Source organism: Schistocerca piceifrons, chromosome 2 (genome assembly GCF_021461385.2).
Source record: "Schistocerca piceifrons isolate TAMUIC-IGC-003096 chromosome 2, iqSchPice1.1, whole genome shotgun sequence".
Taxonomy (NCBI): Eukaryota; Metazoa; Arthropoda; class Insecta; order Orthoptera; family Acrididae; genus Schistocerca; species Schistocerca piceifrons.
Window position 1 is genome coordinate 313506788 of NC_060139.1, and position 13500 is coordinate 313520287.

A 13500-nucleotide genomic window follows, 5' to 3' on the forward strand; every position below is an offset into this window, starting at 1 on the left:
CATCTCATCTGTAGCGTAGTGTGCGTTTTTTTAGATACTTCCTGGCAGATACAACGGTGTGTTGGTCTGGGAAAGGCAAGTTCTGGGTTACAATCCCGATCCGACACATTGTACTACACTGTCACGAAGTGTCATGAAAATTTTTCTCTGTGCAATTACTACAGTGAAAGGAAGGAGTTTGGAGAAAAGCAGTCTTTACGCTTGCAGATAACGAGTAACTTCGCGACTGTGGAATCGGCTCTCTGGTGGTTTCCGCACGGTGATACTTTCCCTTTAAAGAAATATCGTCCGGTGACAAGAACAGCCACTTTTATAATGACAAGTAATAAAATTACCGTCTTTGTAAATACTGTTGTGCTGGCTTTACTGCTACTGACGTTGCAGAAAATCTGGGTTGCAACTAGCGCCCACTAAAAGGAAACAAATCCTCTGCTGTGGATAAAGACTTTTCTCTACTGCTATTCACGCACAGCTGTCGAACTTTGCTCAAAACAGTAACCCATTTTTTGTCATAGCTTTTACAGAACAGCTAAATCGTTTCACTTTATTATGTGCACTGCTGTCGTTCAACAGGTCATAAAAAATTCCATTCAGAGAAAAACTGACGTTTTGCTGACTAACACTGAATTCTCATATCGTAATTTTATGCACCCCAGCGGAGGAGAAGCGTGCTAAAATTTAATTTCCCGCCAAATTGAAGCTCTCCAGACCGAAAAAAGAATCTAAGCTTTAGAGCGGTTTAGGAAATCCACTCGCCCTATATACGGTAGGTCGGATTGGGGGGGGGGGGGGGGGGGGGTTAATTCCGTTCCCGCCGAATATGAATCCAGTGTTATCTTAATACATTAACTTCAGCAATATTATCTTACTCTATTAGGAAAAGGTGAAATTTGTGACCTATGTAAGGTTTTCAGTCCCCTGTCTAAAAGAGTCTGAGTGAAAATGAAATTCTTTATCAACTCCATTGAATCAATAAAAAAATGTACTACGGGTACATTTAAATCTAGACTTTTGCCTAGTGTAGGGGTAACATATGATACTTAATTTTCCTATTAGTTCACAGACATAGTCCAGTTGGTTTGTTCTTGTTTCCGTTGATCCACGGATGAGTGTGAAAGATGAATCGAGTGTGCTACATGATAAAGGAAAACAAACTGGATATTAATCATAAGTCTGTTGGCAGAGATGAACGTCTATACACAAAGAAAAGACCGGACTAGATGGGACAAAATTTGGTTGGTTGGTTTAACGAGGGGAGGGGGGCGGGGGGGAAGGGACCAAATTGCGAAGTCATCGGTCCCTTGTTCCCGGTAAAATAATTACATAAAGAAAGAAGAAAAGAAAGACGTATAGCACAATAACAGGAGAAAGGAAGAACCAGAAGAATGACAGGACAACCAACACCACTATGGACAAAACAGGAAAAGAAAACCACAGAGAGAAGCAAGAAACAGGTAGAAGAGGTAAAAATAAGAGCAGATGACCGTGGCTGGCCGACCACGAGAATAAAAAGGAAAAGCCAGCCACTCTGCGACACATTAAAACATCCGCCCAAAAGCATTAGAGGGGGAGAACGCAAAGGGACAAAGGACATGCGCTAAAACTTATGTAGAATGCTAAAACCCACCGTCACGTATAAAAAGTGAAACTAAATTAGCCGATGAGGCGTTGTCAGTTAAAAGTAATGGCAACGGGTCCGGTAACTGAAGAGTCCGTCTCAGAGCATGCCAAAGGAGGAAAGCTCACCAAGATATGGGCCACTGGTCAGCCACGCGCCGCAACGACACTGAGGTGGGTCATCACGGCGCAGGAGGTAGCCATGTGTCACCGAAGCGTGGCCAATGCGGAGCCGGCAGAGAACCACAGAGTCCCTGCGAGAGGCCCGCATGGAGGACTGCCACACATTCGTAGTCTCCTTAATGTCACGCAATTTTTTTGTTTGTTTTTTTGTTTGTGGTTTTAGGGCGCAAAACTTCTATGGTCATTAGCGCCCAGCCCGTGACGTAGGAAACAGGAAAAAAAAAACGAAATTTAAAATCAGCAGCAAGGGGAACAAAGTCATAAAATTTGAGAAACTAAAGGCAGAAGGAATGCTTAAAAATCCACTATTGAAAGGGGTTGGTTGTCCCCAAAAAAAAATCAAATGACTGACGTCATTTCACTGTCACTAATAAACTGTAGAACGCGGTCAGCTGAGCGCGTGTCATCTGCTAAAATCAACGATAGATCAGGCGATAGCTGTAGACGGGAGCGTAACGGATTAAAATAGGGGCATTCAATTAAAAGGTGTCTGAACGTCCACAGCTGAGAGCAGTGGGGACAGAGTGGGGGAGGATCACCGCTTAAAAGATGTCGATGGCTAAAAAGACAGTGCCCTATCCGGAGTCTAGCTAAAATTACCTCCTCCCGACGACGCGTTCGGGAGGAAGATGTCCAAGCGCAAAGAAGGGCTTTCACTTCCCGCAATTTATTATGGGGAAGTGTTGACCAATGCGCATGCCATAAATGAGCAACTTGGCGACATAAACCGCTCCGTAGAGCGGTAAACGGAAGAGACTGAATAGCTGGCCGAAGAAGAGAGACTGCAGCCTTGGCCGCTATATCGGCCGCCTCATTCCCACAGATACCAGCGTGTCCTGGGAGCCAGAGGAACGCCACTGAGACGCCCCCCAGGTGGAGCAAGCGCAGACAGTCCTGAATCCGGTGGACCAGAGGGTGCACAGGGTAAAGAGCTTGGAGACTTAGGAGAGAGCTGAGAGAATCTGAGCAGATTACGTACTGTATCCGCTGATGGCGGCGGATGTAGTGGACAGCCTGGAGAACAGCGTAAAGCTCCGCAGTATAAACCGAACACTGGTCGGGAAGCCGAAAGTGATTTGGGGTGTCACCAACAATATAGGCACTCCCTACACCTAACGATGTTTTCGAGCCGTCGGTGTAAATAAATGTGGCTTCCGTCATTTGTGCACATAGAGCAGCAAATGCCCGACGGTAGACAAGTGTAGGGGTACCATCCTTGGGAAATTGACATAGGTCTCTGAGCAAGTCGATCCGGGGACGGAGCCAAGGCGGTGCTGTACCCCAAGTTGTCAAGAAGGTTTTAGGAAAGCGGAAGGAGAGAGAATGGAGCAGTTGACGGAAGCGGACTCCCGGGGGTAGTAGGGAGGAGGAGCGGCCTGCATACCCGACATCAAAGGAGGTGTCGAAAAAAAGGTCATGGGCTGGATTAGCAGGCATGGAAGACAGATGGCTAGCATAACGACTCAGAAGGACTGCCCGCCGATTGGACAGCGGAGGTTCAGCAGTCTCAGCATAAAGGCTTTCCACAGGGCTGGTGTAAAAAGCTCCAGACACTAAACGTAATCCACGGTGGTGGATAGAGTCGAGACGCCGAAGAATAGACGGCCGAGCAGAGGAGTAGACTATGCTTCCATAATCCAATTTCGAGCGCACTATGGCGCGATAGAGGCGGAGAAGGACCAGTCGGTCCGCTCCCCAGGAGGTACCATTCAGGACACGGAGGGTGTTAAGGGAACGCAGACAGCGAGCCGAAAGATAGGAAACGTGGGAGGACCAGCACAGTTTTCTGTCAAACATAAGACCCAAGAATTTAGCGACGTCGGAAAACGGAAGGTTGACAGGACCTAGATGTAAGGAGGGCGGAAGAAACTCCTTACGTCGCCAAAAATTAACACAAACGGTCTTACTGGGTGAGAAACGGAAGCCGGTTTCGATGCTCCACGAGTGGAGGCGATCGAGACATCCTTGAAGACGTCTTTCAAGCAGGCTGGTCCGTTGAGAGCTGTAGTAGATCGCAAAATCGTCCACAATAAGGGAGCCCGAGACATCAGGATGGAGACAATCCATAATTGGATTAATGGCGATGGCAAACAGTACAACACTCAGCACGGAGCCCTGGGGTACCCCGTTTTCTTGGGAGAAAGTACGGGAGAGAGAAGTGTTCACCCGCACCCTAAATGTGCGCTCTGCCATAAATTCGCGAAGAAAAAGGGGCAGCCGGCCTCGAAAGCCCCAAGAGAATAGTGTGCGGAGGATGCCTGTCCTCCAACAGGTATCGTATGCTCTCTCCAGATCAAAAAATATTGCTACCGTTTGGCGTTTCCGCAGAAAATTGTTCATGATATAAGTGGAGAGAGCAACAAGATGGTCAACGGCAGAACGATGCTTTCGGAATCCGCATTGGGCTGGTGTTACAAGACTGCGGGACTCCAGCCACCAAGCTAAACGGCAATTCACCATACGCTCCACAACCTTACATACACTACTCGTGAGAGAAATGGGGCGATAGCTAGAGGGGAGATGTTTGTCCTTTCCAGGTTTCGGAACGGGAATGACAATAGCTTCCCGCCTGGGAAAGGTACTGTCGGTCCAAATTCGATTGTAAAGGCGAAGGAGGTAACGCAGGCTATGGGTTGATAAATGCAGCAACATTTGGACATGGATACCATCCGGTCCTGGGGCGGAGGAGCGAGAAGAAGAGAGGGCATGTTGGAGTACCCGCATGGAGAAAACAGTATTTTAGCTTTCGCGATTTTTAGAGGAGAAAGCAAGAGGTCGCACTTCCGCTGCACGTTTCTTCGGGAGAAACGCTGGCGGGTAATTTGAAGAGCTCGAAATCTCAGCAAAGTGCTGACCCAATGAGTTAGAAATTGCGACGGGGTCCACTAAGGTATCATGCGCGACAGTGAGCCCAGAGACCGGGGAGAAACTAGGCGCGCCTGAGAACCGTCGAAGCAGACTCCAAACTTCCGAGGAGGGAGTGAAGGTGTTAAATGAGCTAATAAAGAATTTCCAGCTTGCCTTCTTGCTATCGCGGATGACGCGACGGCATCGCGCACGGAGCTGCTTATATCGGATACAGTTTGCCAAAGTTGGATGGTGACGGAAAATGCGAAGAGCACGTCGCCGCTCACGTATTGCGTCACGGCATGCCTCGTTCCACCAAGGAACTGGGGGGCGCCGGGGCAATTCGGAGGTGCGTGGTATTGAACGTTCCGCAGCTGCGAGAATAACGTCGGTAATATGTGTGACCTCATCGTCGACGCTGGGAAAGCGACGGTCATCGAATGTCGCTAGAGACGAAAAAAGTGTCCAATCGGCTTGGGCTAACTTCCAGCGTCGCGAGCGCATATATGGCAGTTGAGGCTGCAGTCTAAGAACACATGGAAAGTGGTCACTCGAGTGTGTATCATCAACGGCGAACCAGTCGAAGCGCCGAGCTAGCGGAACAGTACCGACCGCAAGGTCCAAATGAGATAAATTTGTCGTGGAGGCAGACAAAAATGTGGGGACCCCAGTGTTGAGGCAGACTAGATCCGCTTGGTGGAAGACGTCTAGCAATAGTGAGCCACGTGGACAAGGATGTGGAGATCCCCAAAGCGGGTGGTGGGCATTGAAGTCCCCAACCAGCAAATAGGGTGGTGGAAGCTGACCAAGAAGATGAAGGAGATCAGCTCGTGCCATTGGTGTGGACGATGGAATGTATACCGTACAAAGAGAGAACGTGTATCCAGAAAGGGAAAGACGGACGGCGACAGCTTGGAAGGAACTGTTTAAGGGGAGTTGGTGATAATGGAGAGTGTCGTGGAGCAGAATCATGAGTCCTCCATGGGCTGGAGTGCCTTCAACAGAGGGGAGGTCATATCGGACGGACTGAAAATGAGGGAGAACAAAGCGGTCATGGGGACGCAGCTTTGTTTCCTGAAGACAGAAGATGACCGGCGAGTAGGATCGTAAGAGGATCGACAATTCATCCCGATTGGCTCGAATGCCGCGGATATTCCAGTGGATAATGGACATAGGGTGAACAGAAAATGGAGGAACGTGACCAAGGGTGCTGTCAACTCAACGACTGCTCAGAGCTTGCGACCGACAGCAGGGAATGGCATTCAGTCGAAGGCAGAAGATCCTGATCCATAGGTTGGTCAGCAGCAGCTCCAGCCACCAACGATCGGCCAGTTGACCGGCCACCAGCAGTGCGCCTCGGCGACACAGAAGACGGCCGAGGGCGATTTCCATCAGGTGGTGCTGTAGATGGGACACGCCTTGGCGGAGAAGGAGAGTAACTGTGTTTCTTCGTAGCCTTCTTGGAAGTATGATGTTTAGATGAAGGAGGAACCGATGGTTGTGAAGTTGCGGTACGTAAAAACTCTTCACGAGAATGCTCTTTTTTCGAAGACTTGGCGTCTGACTTTTGGGCTCGAGATTTAGCAGAACCCGACGAAGGGTGAGCCATAGAGTGGGCAGGCGAAAGTGGTGAGGTTGAACGGGCGATCTTTGCGCTGGCCGATCTGACGACCGTGGTACTAAAGGTGAGGTCGCAAGTCTGCGTGGCCGCCTCCTTTGTTGGCCGAGGAGAAGCAAGGACAGTGCTGTATTTTCCTTTCTGAGGCACAGTGGGCTGTCGACTGGCGAGTAACTTTCGAGCAGCAAAGGTCGACACCTTTTCCTTCACTCTTATTTCCTGGATGAGTTTTTCGTCCTTAAAAACGGGGCAATCTCGAGAGGAAGCAGCGTGGTCACCCATACAGTTGATGCAGCGAGGGGATAGAGGTGGACAAGCACCCTCATGGGCATCCTTGCCACACGTAACACATTTGGCCGGATTGGAACAGGACTGGCTGGTGTGATTGAACCGCTGACACCGATAGCAACGCGTAGGGTTTGGGACATAAGGGCGAACGGAAAATATCTCATAGCCTGCTTTGATTTTTGATGGGAGTTGAACTTTGTCAAATGTCAAGAAGACAGTGCGGGTTGGAATGATGTTCGAGTCAACCCTTTTCATAACCCGATGAACAGCTGTGACGCCCTGGTCAGACAGGTAGTGCTGAATTTCTTCGTCAGACAATCCATCGAGGGAGCGTGTATAAACAACTCCACGCGAGGAATTTAAAGTGCGGTGCGCTTCAACCCGGACAGGGAAGGTGTGGAGCAGTGAAGTACGCAGCAATTTTTGGCCTGGAGGGCACTGTGTGTTTCCAACAACAGGGTGCCATTCCGTAATCTGGAACAAGACTTTACAGGACCCGCAACTGCGTCGACACCTTTCTGAATAATGAAAGGGTTGACCGTGGAAAAGTCGTGACCTTCGTCAGACCGAGAAACAACAAGGAACTGTGGCAACGATGGAAGAACCGTCTGTGGCTGAGACTCTGTGAACTTACGTTTGTGAGCAGACATAGTGGAAGGTGAGGAAACCATTGCGGAAGAATCCCCCATGATTACCGGCGTCTCCGATGGCGCGCTCCTCCTTGTGGGGGCCCTCACCGAGGGCACACCCGCCTTAGGTGATTGTTCACACCTCAGGTCACACCTCCCGACAAACGGACGGAGGGACCAATCGGCACTTTCGGAAGGTATCAGCTCGGGTAATCACCCCTCCCTGGGCCTGGCCGTTACCAGGGGGTACGTACGTGTCCTACCTGTCTACCCGGGGCGGGGAATTACGCGTTACCCCGTCACCGGCTACGCATGGAAGTGCGTGGGTCGGCCTTCAGACACGCACAGGGAGGAAGAAAGACACAGGGAAAGGAAGGAAGAGAGGTCTCAAACGCCGCAGCGGAAAAGAGCTAAGGAACAGAGCTAAGGAACAGAGCTAAGGAACAGAGCTAAGGAACAGAGCTAAGGAACAGAGGTAAGGAACAGAGGTAAGGAACAGAGGTAAGGAACAGAGGTAAGGAACAGAGGTAAGGAACAGAGGTAAGGAACAGAGGTAAGGAAAAGAGGTAAGGAAAAGAGGTAAGGAACAGAGGTAAGGAAAAGAGGTAAGGAACAGAGGTAAGGAACAGAGGTAAGGAACAGAGGTAAGGAACAGAGGTAAGGAACAGAGGTAAGGAACAGAGGTAAGGAACAGAGGTAAGGAACAGAGGTAAGGAACAGAGGTAAGGAACAGAGGTAAGGAACAGAGGTAAGGAACAGAGGTAAGGAACAGAGGTAAGGAACAGAGGTAAGGAACAGAGGTAAGGAACAGAGGTAAGGAACAGAGGTAAGGAACAGAGGTAAGGAACAGAGGTAAGGAACAGAGGTAAGGAACAGAGGTAAGGAACAGAGGTAAGGAACAGAGGTAAGGAACAGAGGTAAGGAACAGAGGTAAGGAACAGAGGTAAGGAACAGAGGTAAGGAACAGAGGTAAGGAACAGAGGTAAGGAACAGAGGTAAGGAACAGAGGTAAGGAACAGAGGTAAGGAACAGAGGTAAGGAACAGAGGTAAGGAACAGAGGTAAGGAACAGAGGTAAGGAACAGAGGTAAGGAACAGAGGTAAGGAACAGAGGTAAGGAACAGAGGTAAGGAACAGAGGTAAGGAACAGAGGTAAGGAACAGAGGTAAGGAACAGAGGTAAGGAACAGAGGTAAGGAACAGAGGTAAGGAACAGAGGTAAGGAACAGAGGTAAGGAACAGAGGTAAGGAACAGAGGTAAGGAACAGAGGTAAGGAACAGAGGTAAGGAACAGAGGTAAGGAACAGAGGTAAGGAACAGAGGTAAGGAACAGAGGTAAGGAACAGAGGTAAGGAACAGAGGTAAGGAACAGAGGTAAGGAACAGAGGTAAGGAACAGAGGTAAGGAACAGAGGTAAGGAACAGAGGTAAGGAACAGAGGTAAGGAACAGAGGTAAGGAACAGAGGTAAGGAACAGAGGTAAGGAACAGAGGTAAGGAACAGAGGTAAGGAACAGAGGTAAGGAACAGAGGTAAGGAACAGAGGTAAGGAACAGAGGTAAGGAACAGAGGTAAGGAACAGAGGTAAGGAACAGAGGTAAGGAACAGAGGTAAGGAACAGAGGTAAGGAACAGAGGTAAGGAACAGAGGTAAGGAACAGAGGTAAGGAACAGAGGTAAGGAACAGAGGTAAGGAACAGAGGTAAGGAACAGAGGTAAGGAACAGAGGTAAGGAACAGAGGTAAGGAACAGAGGTAAGGAACAGAGGTAAGGAACAGAGGTAAGGAACAGAGGTAAGGAACAGAGGTAAGGAACAGAGGTAAGGAACAGAGGTAAGGAACAGAGGTAAGGAACAGAGGTAAGGAACAGAGGTAAGGAACAGAGGTAAGGAACAGAGGTAAGGAACAGAGGTAAGGAACAGAGGTAAGGAACAGAGGTAAGGAACAGAGGTAAGGAACAGAGGTAAGGAACAGAGGTAAGGAACAGAGGTAAGGAACAGAGGTAAGGAACAGAGGTAAGGAACAGAGGTAAGGAACAGAGGTAAGGAACAGAGGTAAGGAACAGAGGTAAGGAACAGAGGTAAGGAACAGAGGTAAGGAACAGAGGTAAGGAACAGAGGTAAGGAACAGAGGTAAGGAACAGAGGTAAGGAACAGAGGTAAGGAACAGAGGTAAGGAACAGAGGTAAGGAACAGAGGTAAGGAACAGAGGTAAGGAACAGAGGTAAGGAACAGAGGTAAGGAACAGAGGTAAGGAACAGAGGTAAGGAACAGAGGTAAGGAACAGAGGTAAGGAACAGAGGTAAGGAACAGAGGTAAGGAACAGAGGTAAGGAACAGAGGTAAGGAACAGAGGTAAGGAACAGAGGTAAGGAACAGAGGTAAGGAACAGAGGTAAGGAACAGAGGTAAGGAACAGAGGTAAGGAACAGAGGTAAGGAACAGAGGTAAGGAACAGAGGTAAGGAACAGAGGTAAGGAACAGAGGTAAGGAACAGAGGTAAGGAACAGAGGTAAGGAACAGAGGTAAGGAACAGAGGTAAGGAACAGAGGTAAGGAACAGAGGTAAGGAACAGAGGTAAGGAACAGAGGTAAGGAACAGAGGTAAGGAACAGAGGTAAGGAACAGAGGTAAGGAACAGAGGTAAGGAACAGAGGTAAGGAACAGAGGTAAGGAACAGAGGTAAGGAACAGAGGTAAGGAACAGAGGTAAGGAACAGAGGTAAGGAACAGAGGTAAGGAACAGAGGTAAGGAACAGAGGTAAGGAACAGAGGTAAGGAACAGAGGTAAGGAACAGAGGTAAGGAACAGAGGTAAGGAACAGAGGTAAGGAACAGAGGTAAGGAACAGAGGTAAGGAACAGAGGTAAGGAACAGAGGTAAGGAACAGAGGTAAGGAACAGAGGTAAGGAACAGAGGTAAGGAACAGAGGTAAGGAACAGAGGTAAGGAACAGAGGTAAGGAACAGAGGTAAGGAACAGAGGTAAGGAACAGAGGTAAGGAACAGAGGTAAGGAACAGAGGTAAGGAACAGAGGTAAGGAACAGAGGTAAGGAACAGAGGTAAGGAACAGAGGTAAGGAACAGAGGTAAGGAACAGAGGTAAGGAACAGAGGTAAGGAACAGAGGTAAGGAACAGAGGTAAGGAACAGAGGTAAGGAACAGAGGTAAGGAACAGAGGTAAGGAACAGAGGTAAGGAACAGAGGTAAGGAACAGAGGTAAGGAACAGAGGTAAGGAACAGAGGTAAGGAACAGAGGTAAGGAACAGAGGTAAGGAACAGAGGTAAGGAACAGAGGTAAGGAACAGAGGTAAGGAACAGAGGTAAGGAACAGAGGTAAGGAACAGAGGTAAGGAACAGAGGTAAGGAACAGAGGTAAGGAACAGAGGTAAGGAACAGAGGTAAGGAACAGAGGTAAGGAACAGAGGTAAGGAACAGAGGTAAGGAACAGAGGTAAGGAACAGAGGTAAGGAACAGAGGTAAGGAACAGAGGTAAGGAACAGAGGTAAGGAACAGAGGTAAGGAACAGAGGTAAGGAACAGAGGTAAGGAACAGAGGTAAGGAACAGAGGTAAGGAACAGAGGTAAGGAACAGAGGTAAGGAACAGAGGTAAGGAACAGAGGTAAGGAACAGAGGTAAGGAACAGAGGTAAGGAAAAGAGGTAAGGAAAAGAGGTAAGGAAAAGAGGTAAGGAAAAGAGGTAAGGAAAAGAGGTAAGGAAAAGAGGTAAGGAAAAGAGGTAAGGAAAAGAGGTAAGGAAAAGAGGTAAGGAAAAGAGGTAAGGAAAAGAGGTAAGGAAAAGAGGTAAGGAAAAGAGGTAAGGAAAAGAGGTAAGGAAAAGAGGTAAGGAAAAGAGGTAAGGAAAAGAGGTAAGGAAAAGAGGTAAGGAAAAGAGGTAAGGAAAAGAGGTAAGGAAAAGAGGTAAGGAAAAGAGGTAAGGAAAAGAGGTAAGGAAAAGAGGTAAGGAAAAGAGGTAAGGAAAAGAGGTAAGGAAAAGAGGTAAGGAAAAGAGGTAAGGAAAAGAGGTAAGGAAAAGAGGTAAGGAAAAGAGAAGGACGAAGAAAGATGAAGACAGACAAGCAAGGAAGGCGAAGAGTGCGGTACATTTACAAGCGTCCGTCTCCGGACGTAGGCACAAACCATATTCCCAGAGGGGGAGAAAGGGAAGGAAAGAGCCAGAGGTGAGGGGGGGGGGGCGAAGATGGGGGATGGGGAAGGATTCGGAAAGGGAAGGTATGCAGCCCGGAAAGGAAGGAAGGCCACATTAGCTCGGGGTCCCGTGCTCGCTACACACGTATCCACAAAAGAGTTGTGGATCCCCTGGGGGGTCACGCAATTTGTTGCGCGTGCTGAGGTTATGCCATTTCGTCTCCCAAAGCCGCAAAACCTTGCTACATGGTACTCAAAGCAGGTCAGTTGCAGAGAAGCAGATCTCCATAAGCGGTTTCCGCGTAGCCTGTTTGGCCAGCCTGTCGGCAAGTTCGTTGCCTGGAATTCAGACGTGACCTGGGGTCCAGACAGACACCACTGAACGACTGGACCGTTCTAGGGAATAGATGGACTACTGGGTGGTCGCTACCAAAGGATGACGAGGGTAGCACTGATCGATTGCTTGTAGGCTGCTCAAGGAGTCAGTACACAGAAGAAACGACTCCCCAGAGCATGAACATAAGTGCTCAAAGCACGAGATATAGCCACCAGCTCGGCAGTGAAAACACTGCAACCATCAGGTAAAGAATTCTGTTCAGTTTGTCCTTCATGGGCATACGCGGAGCCGACGTGAGCATAAGCCATCAAGCTGTAAGTCTGTGGAAACCACTTCGTGGCCTCAGTACATGTCAAGAATCAAGAGGAAGTGGCAGTGGCAGGGGAGAGGCGCGGGGTTAACTGAGTCCTCAGGGACCTGTGAAAGGTCCAGGCAAAGCTGCGGCCTTGGTGTACACCATGGAGGTGTACGTGAATGGACCTCAAGTATAGCTGGTAACAGCGAGGACTACAATTCGGAAAGAAGGGATCGGACACTAACTGCAATTGGAAGCCCTGACCTGGGCCGCCGATGAGAGAGATGAACCGCCGCAGGTGGGAAAAGGAGACTAATTCGGATGCGCAGCAGCACTACGAACGTTTGCAACATAACTGGCCAGCAGTTGTGCACGTCTAACCTGCAATGGAGGGACTCTGACCTCCACAAGGACGCTGGTCACTGGACTCGTCCTAAAAGCTCCTATCGCTGGGCGAACACCACAGTGGTGCACTGGGTCGAGTAAACGCAACACAGAGGGCGCCGCCAAACAATAAGCCAGACTCCCATAGTCAAGGCGGGATTGAACAAGGGTTCGGTAGAGCTGCACCAGCGTAGAGCGATCTGCACCCCAGTTGGTGTTGCTAAGGCAGCGGAGGGCATTGAGGTGCTGGCAGCACTTTCTGCTTAAGCTGACGAAAGTGAGGAAGCCAAGTCAATCGGGCGTCGAAAACCAGTCCTAAGAACGATATGTCTCCAGTACAGTGAGTGGATCGTCATTAAGGTAATTTTCTGCTTCTGGATGAACGGTACTACGCCAACAGAAGTGCATAACACACGACTTTGCGGCCGAAAACTGGAAACAGTGGGCTAGAGCCCATATCTGCGCCTTGTGGATGGCTCCCTGTAGGCGCCGCTCAGGAACACCAGTACTGGTGGGGCACTACGAAATGCAGAAGTCGCCTGCGTACAGAGAAGGTGAGACGGACGGCCTTACAGCTGCCGCTATACAATTAATAGCCACTGAAAATAGAGATACACTCAGTACAGAGCCCTGCAGGACCCCATTCTCCTGGATATGGGGGGGTGGGGACTATGAGAGGCACCAATTTTGACACGGAAAGTACGAAGCGCCAGGAAATTTAGGATAAAATCGGGAGCAGGCCTCTGAGACCCCACTCGTATAATGTGGGAAGGATTTGATGTCGCCAGGTCGTGTCATTCACTTTTCGTAAATCAAAAAAGACGGCAACCAGGTGTTGGCGTCTGGAAAAAGCTGTTCGGATGGCAGACTCGAGGGACACAAGATTATCAGTGGTAGAGCGACCCTGGCATGAAGGCAGTAGGCCACGCGACTCCAGGACCCAACCCAACCGCCGACACACCATAGGTTCCAGCAGCTTACAAAGAACGTTGGTGAGGCTGATAGCTATCCACATCAAGCGGGTTTTTACGGGTTTGAGCAACGGAATGTTGGTGCTCTCCCGCCGTTGCGATGGAAAGACGCCATCGCATCAGATACGGTTGAAGATGACGAGGAGATACTGCTTGTAGTCAGACGAGAGATGTTTAATCATTTGACTGTGGATGT

At 49.2% G+C, this 13500-nt stretch overlaps 1 protein-coding gene across 2 annotated transcripts in view; it reads right to left on the bottom strand.

Annotated features, from left to right (window-relative positions):
* Positions 1-13500, bottom strand: part of LOC124776459 (wiskott-Aldrich syndrome protein family member 3) — a 284918-nt gene that overhangs the window by 247794 nt on the left and 23624 nt on the right. The window lies entirely within an intron of this gene.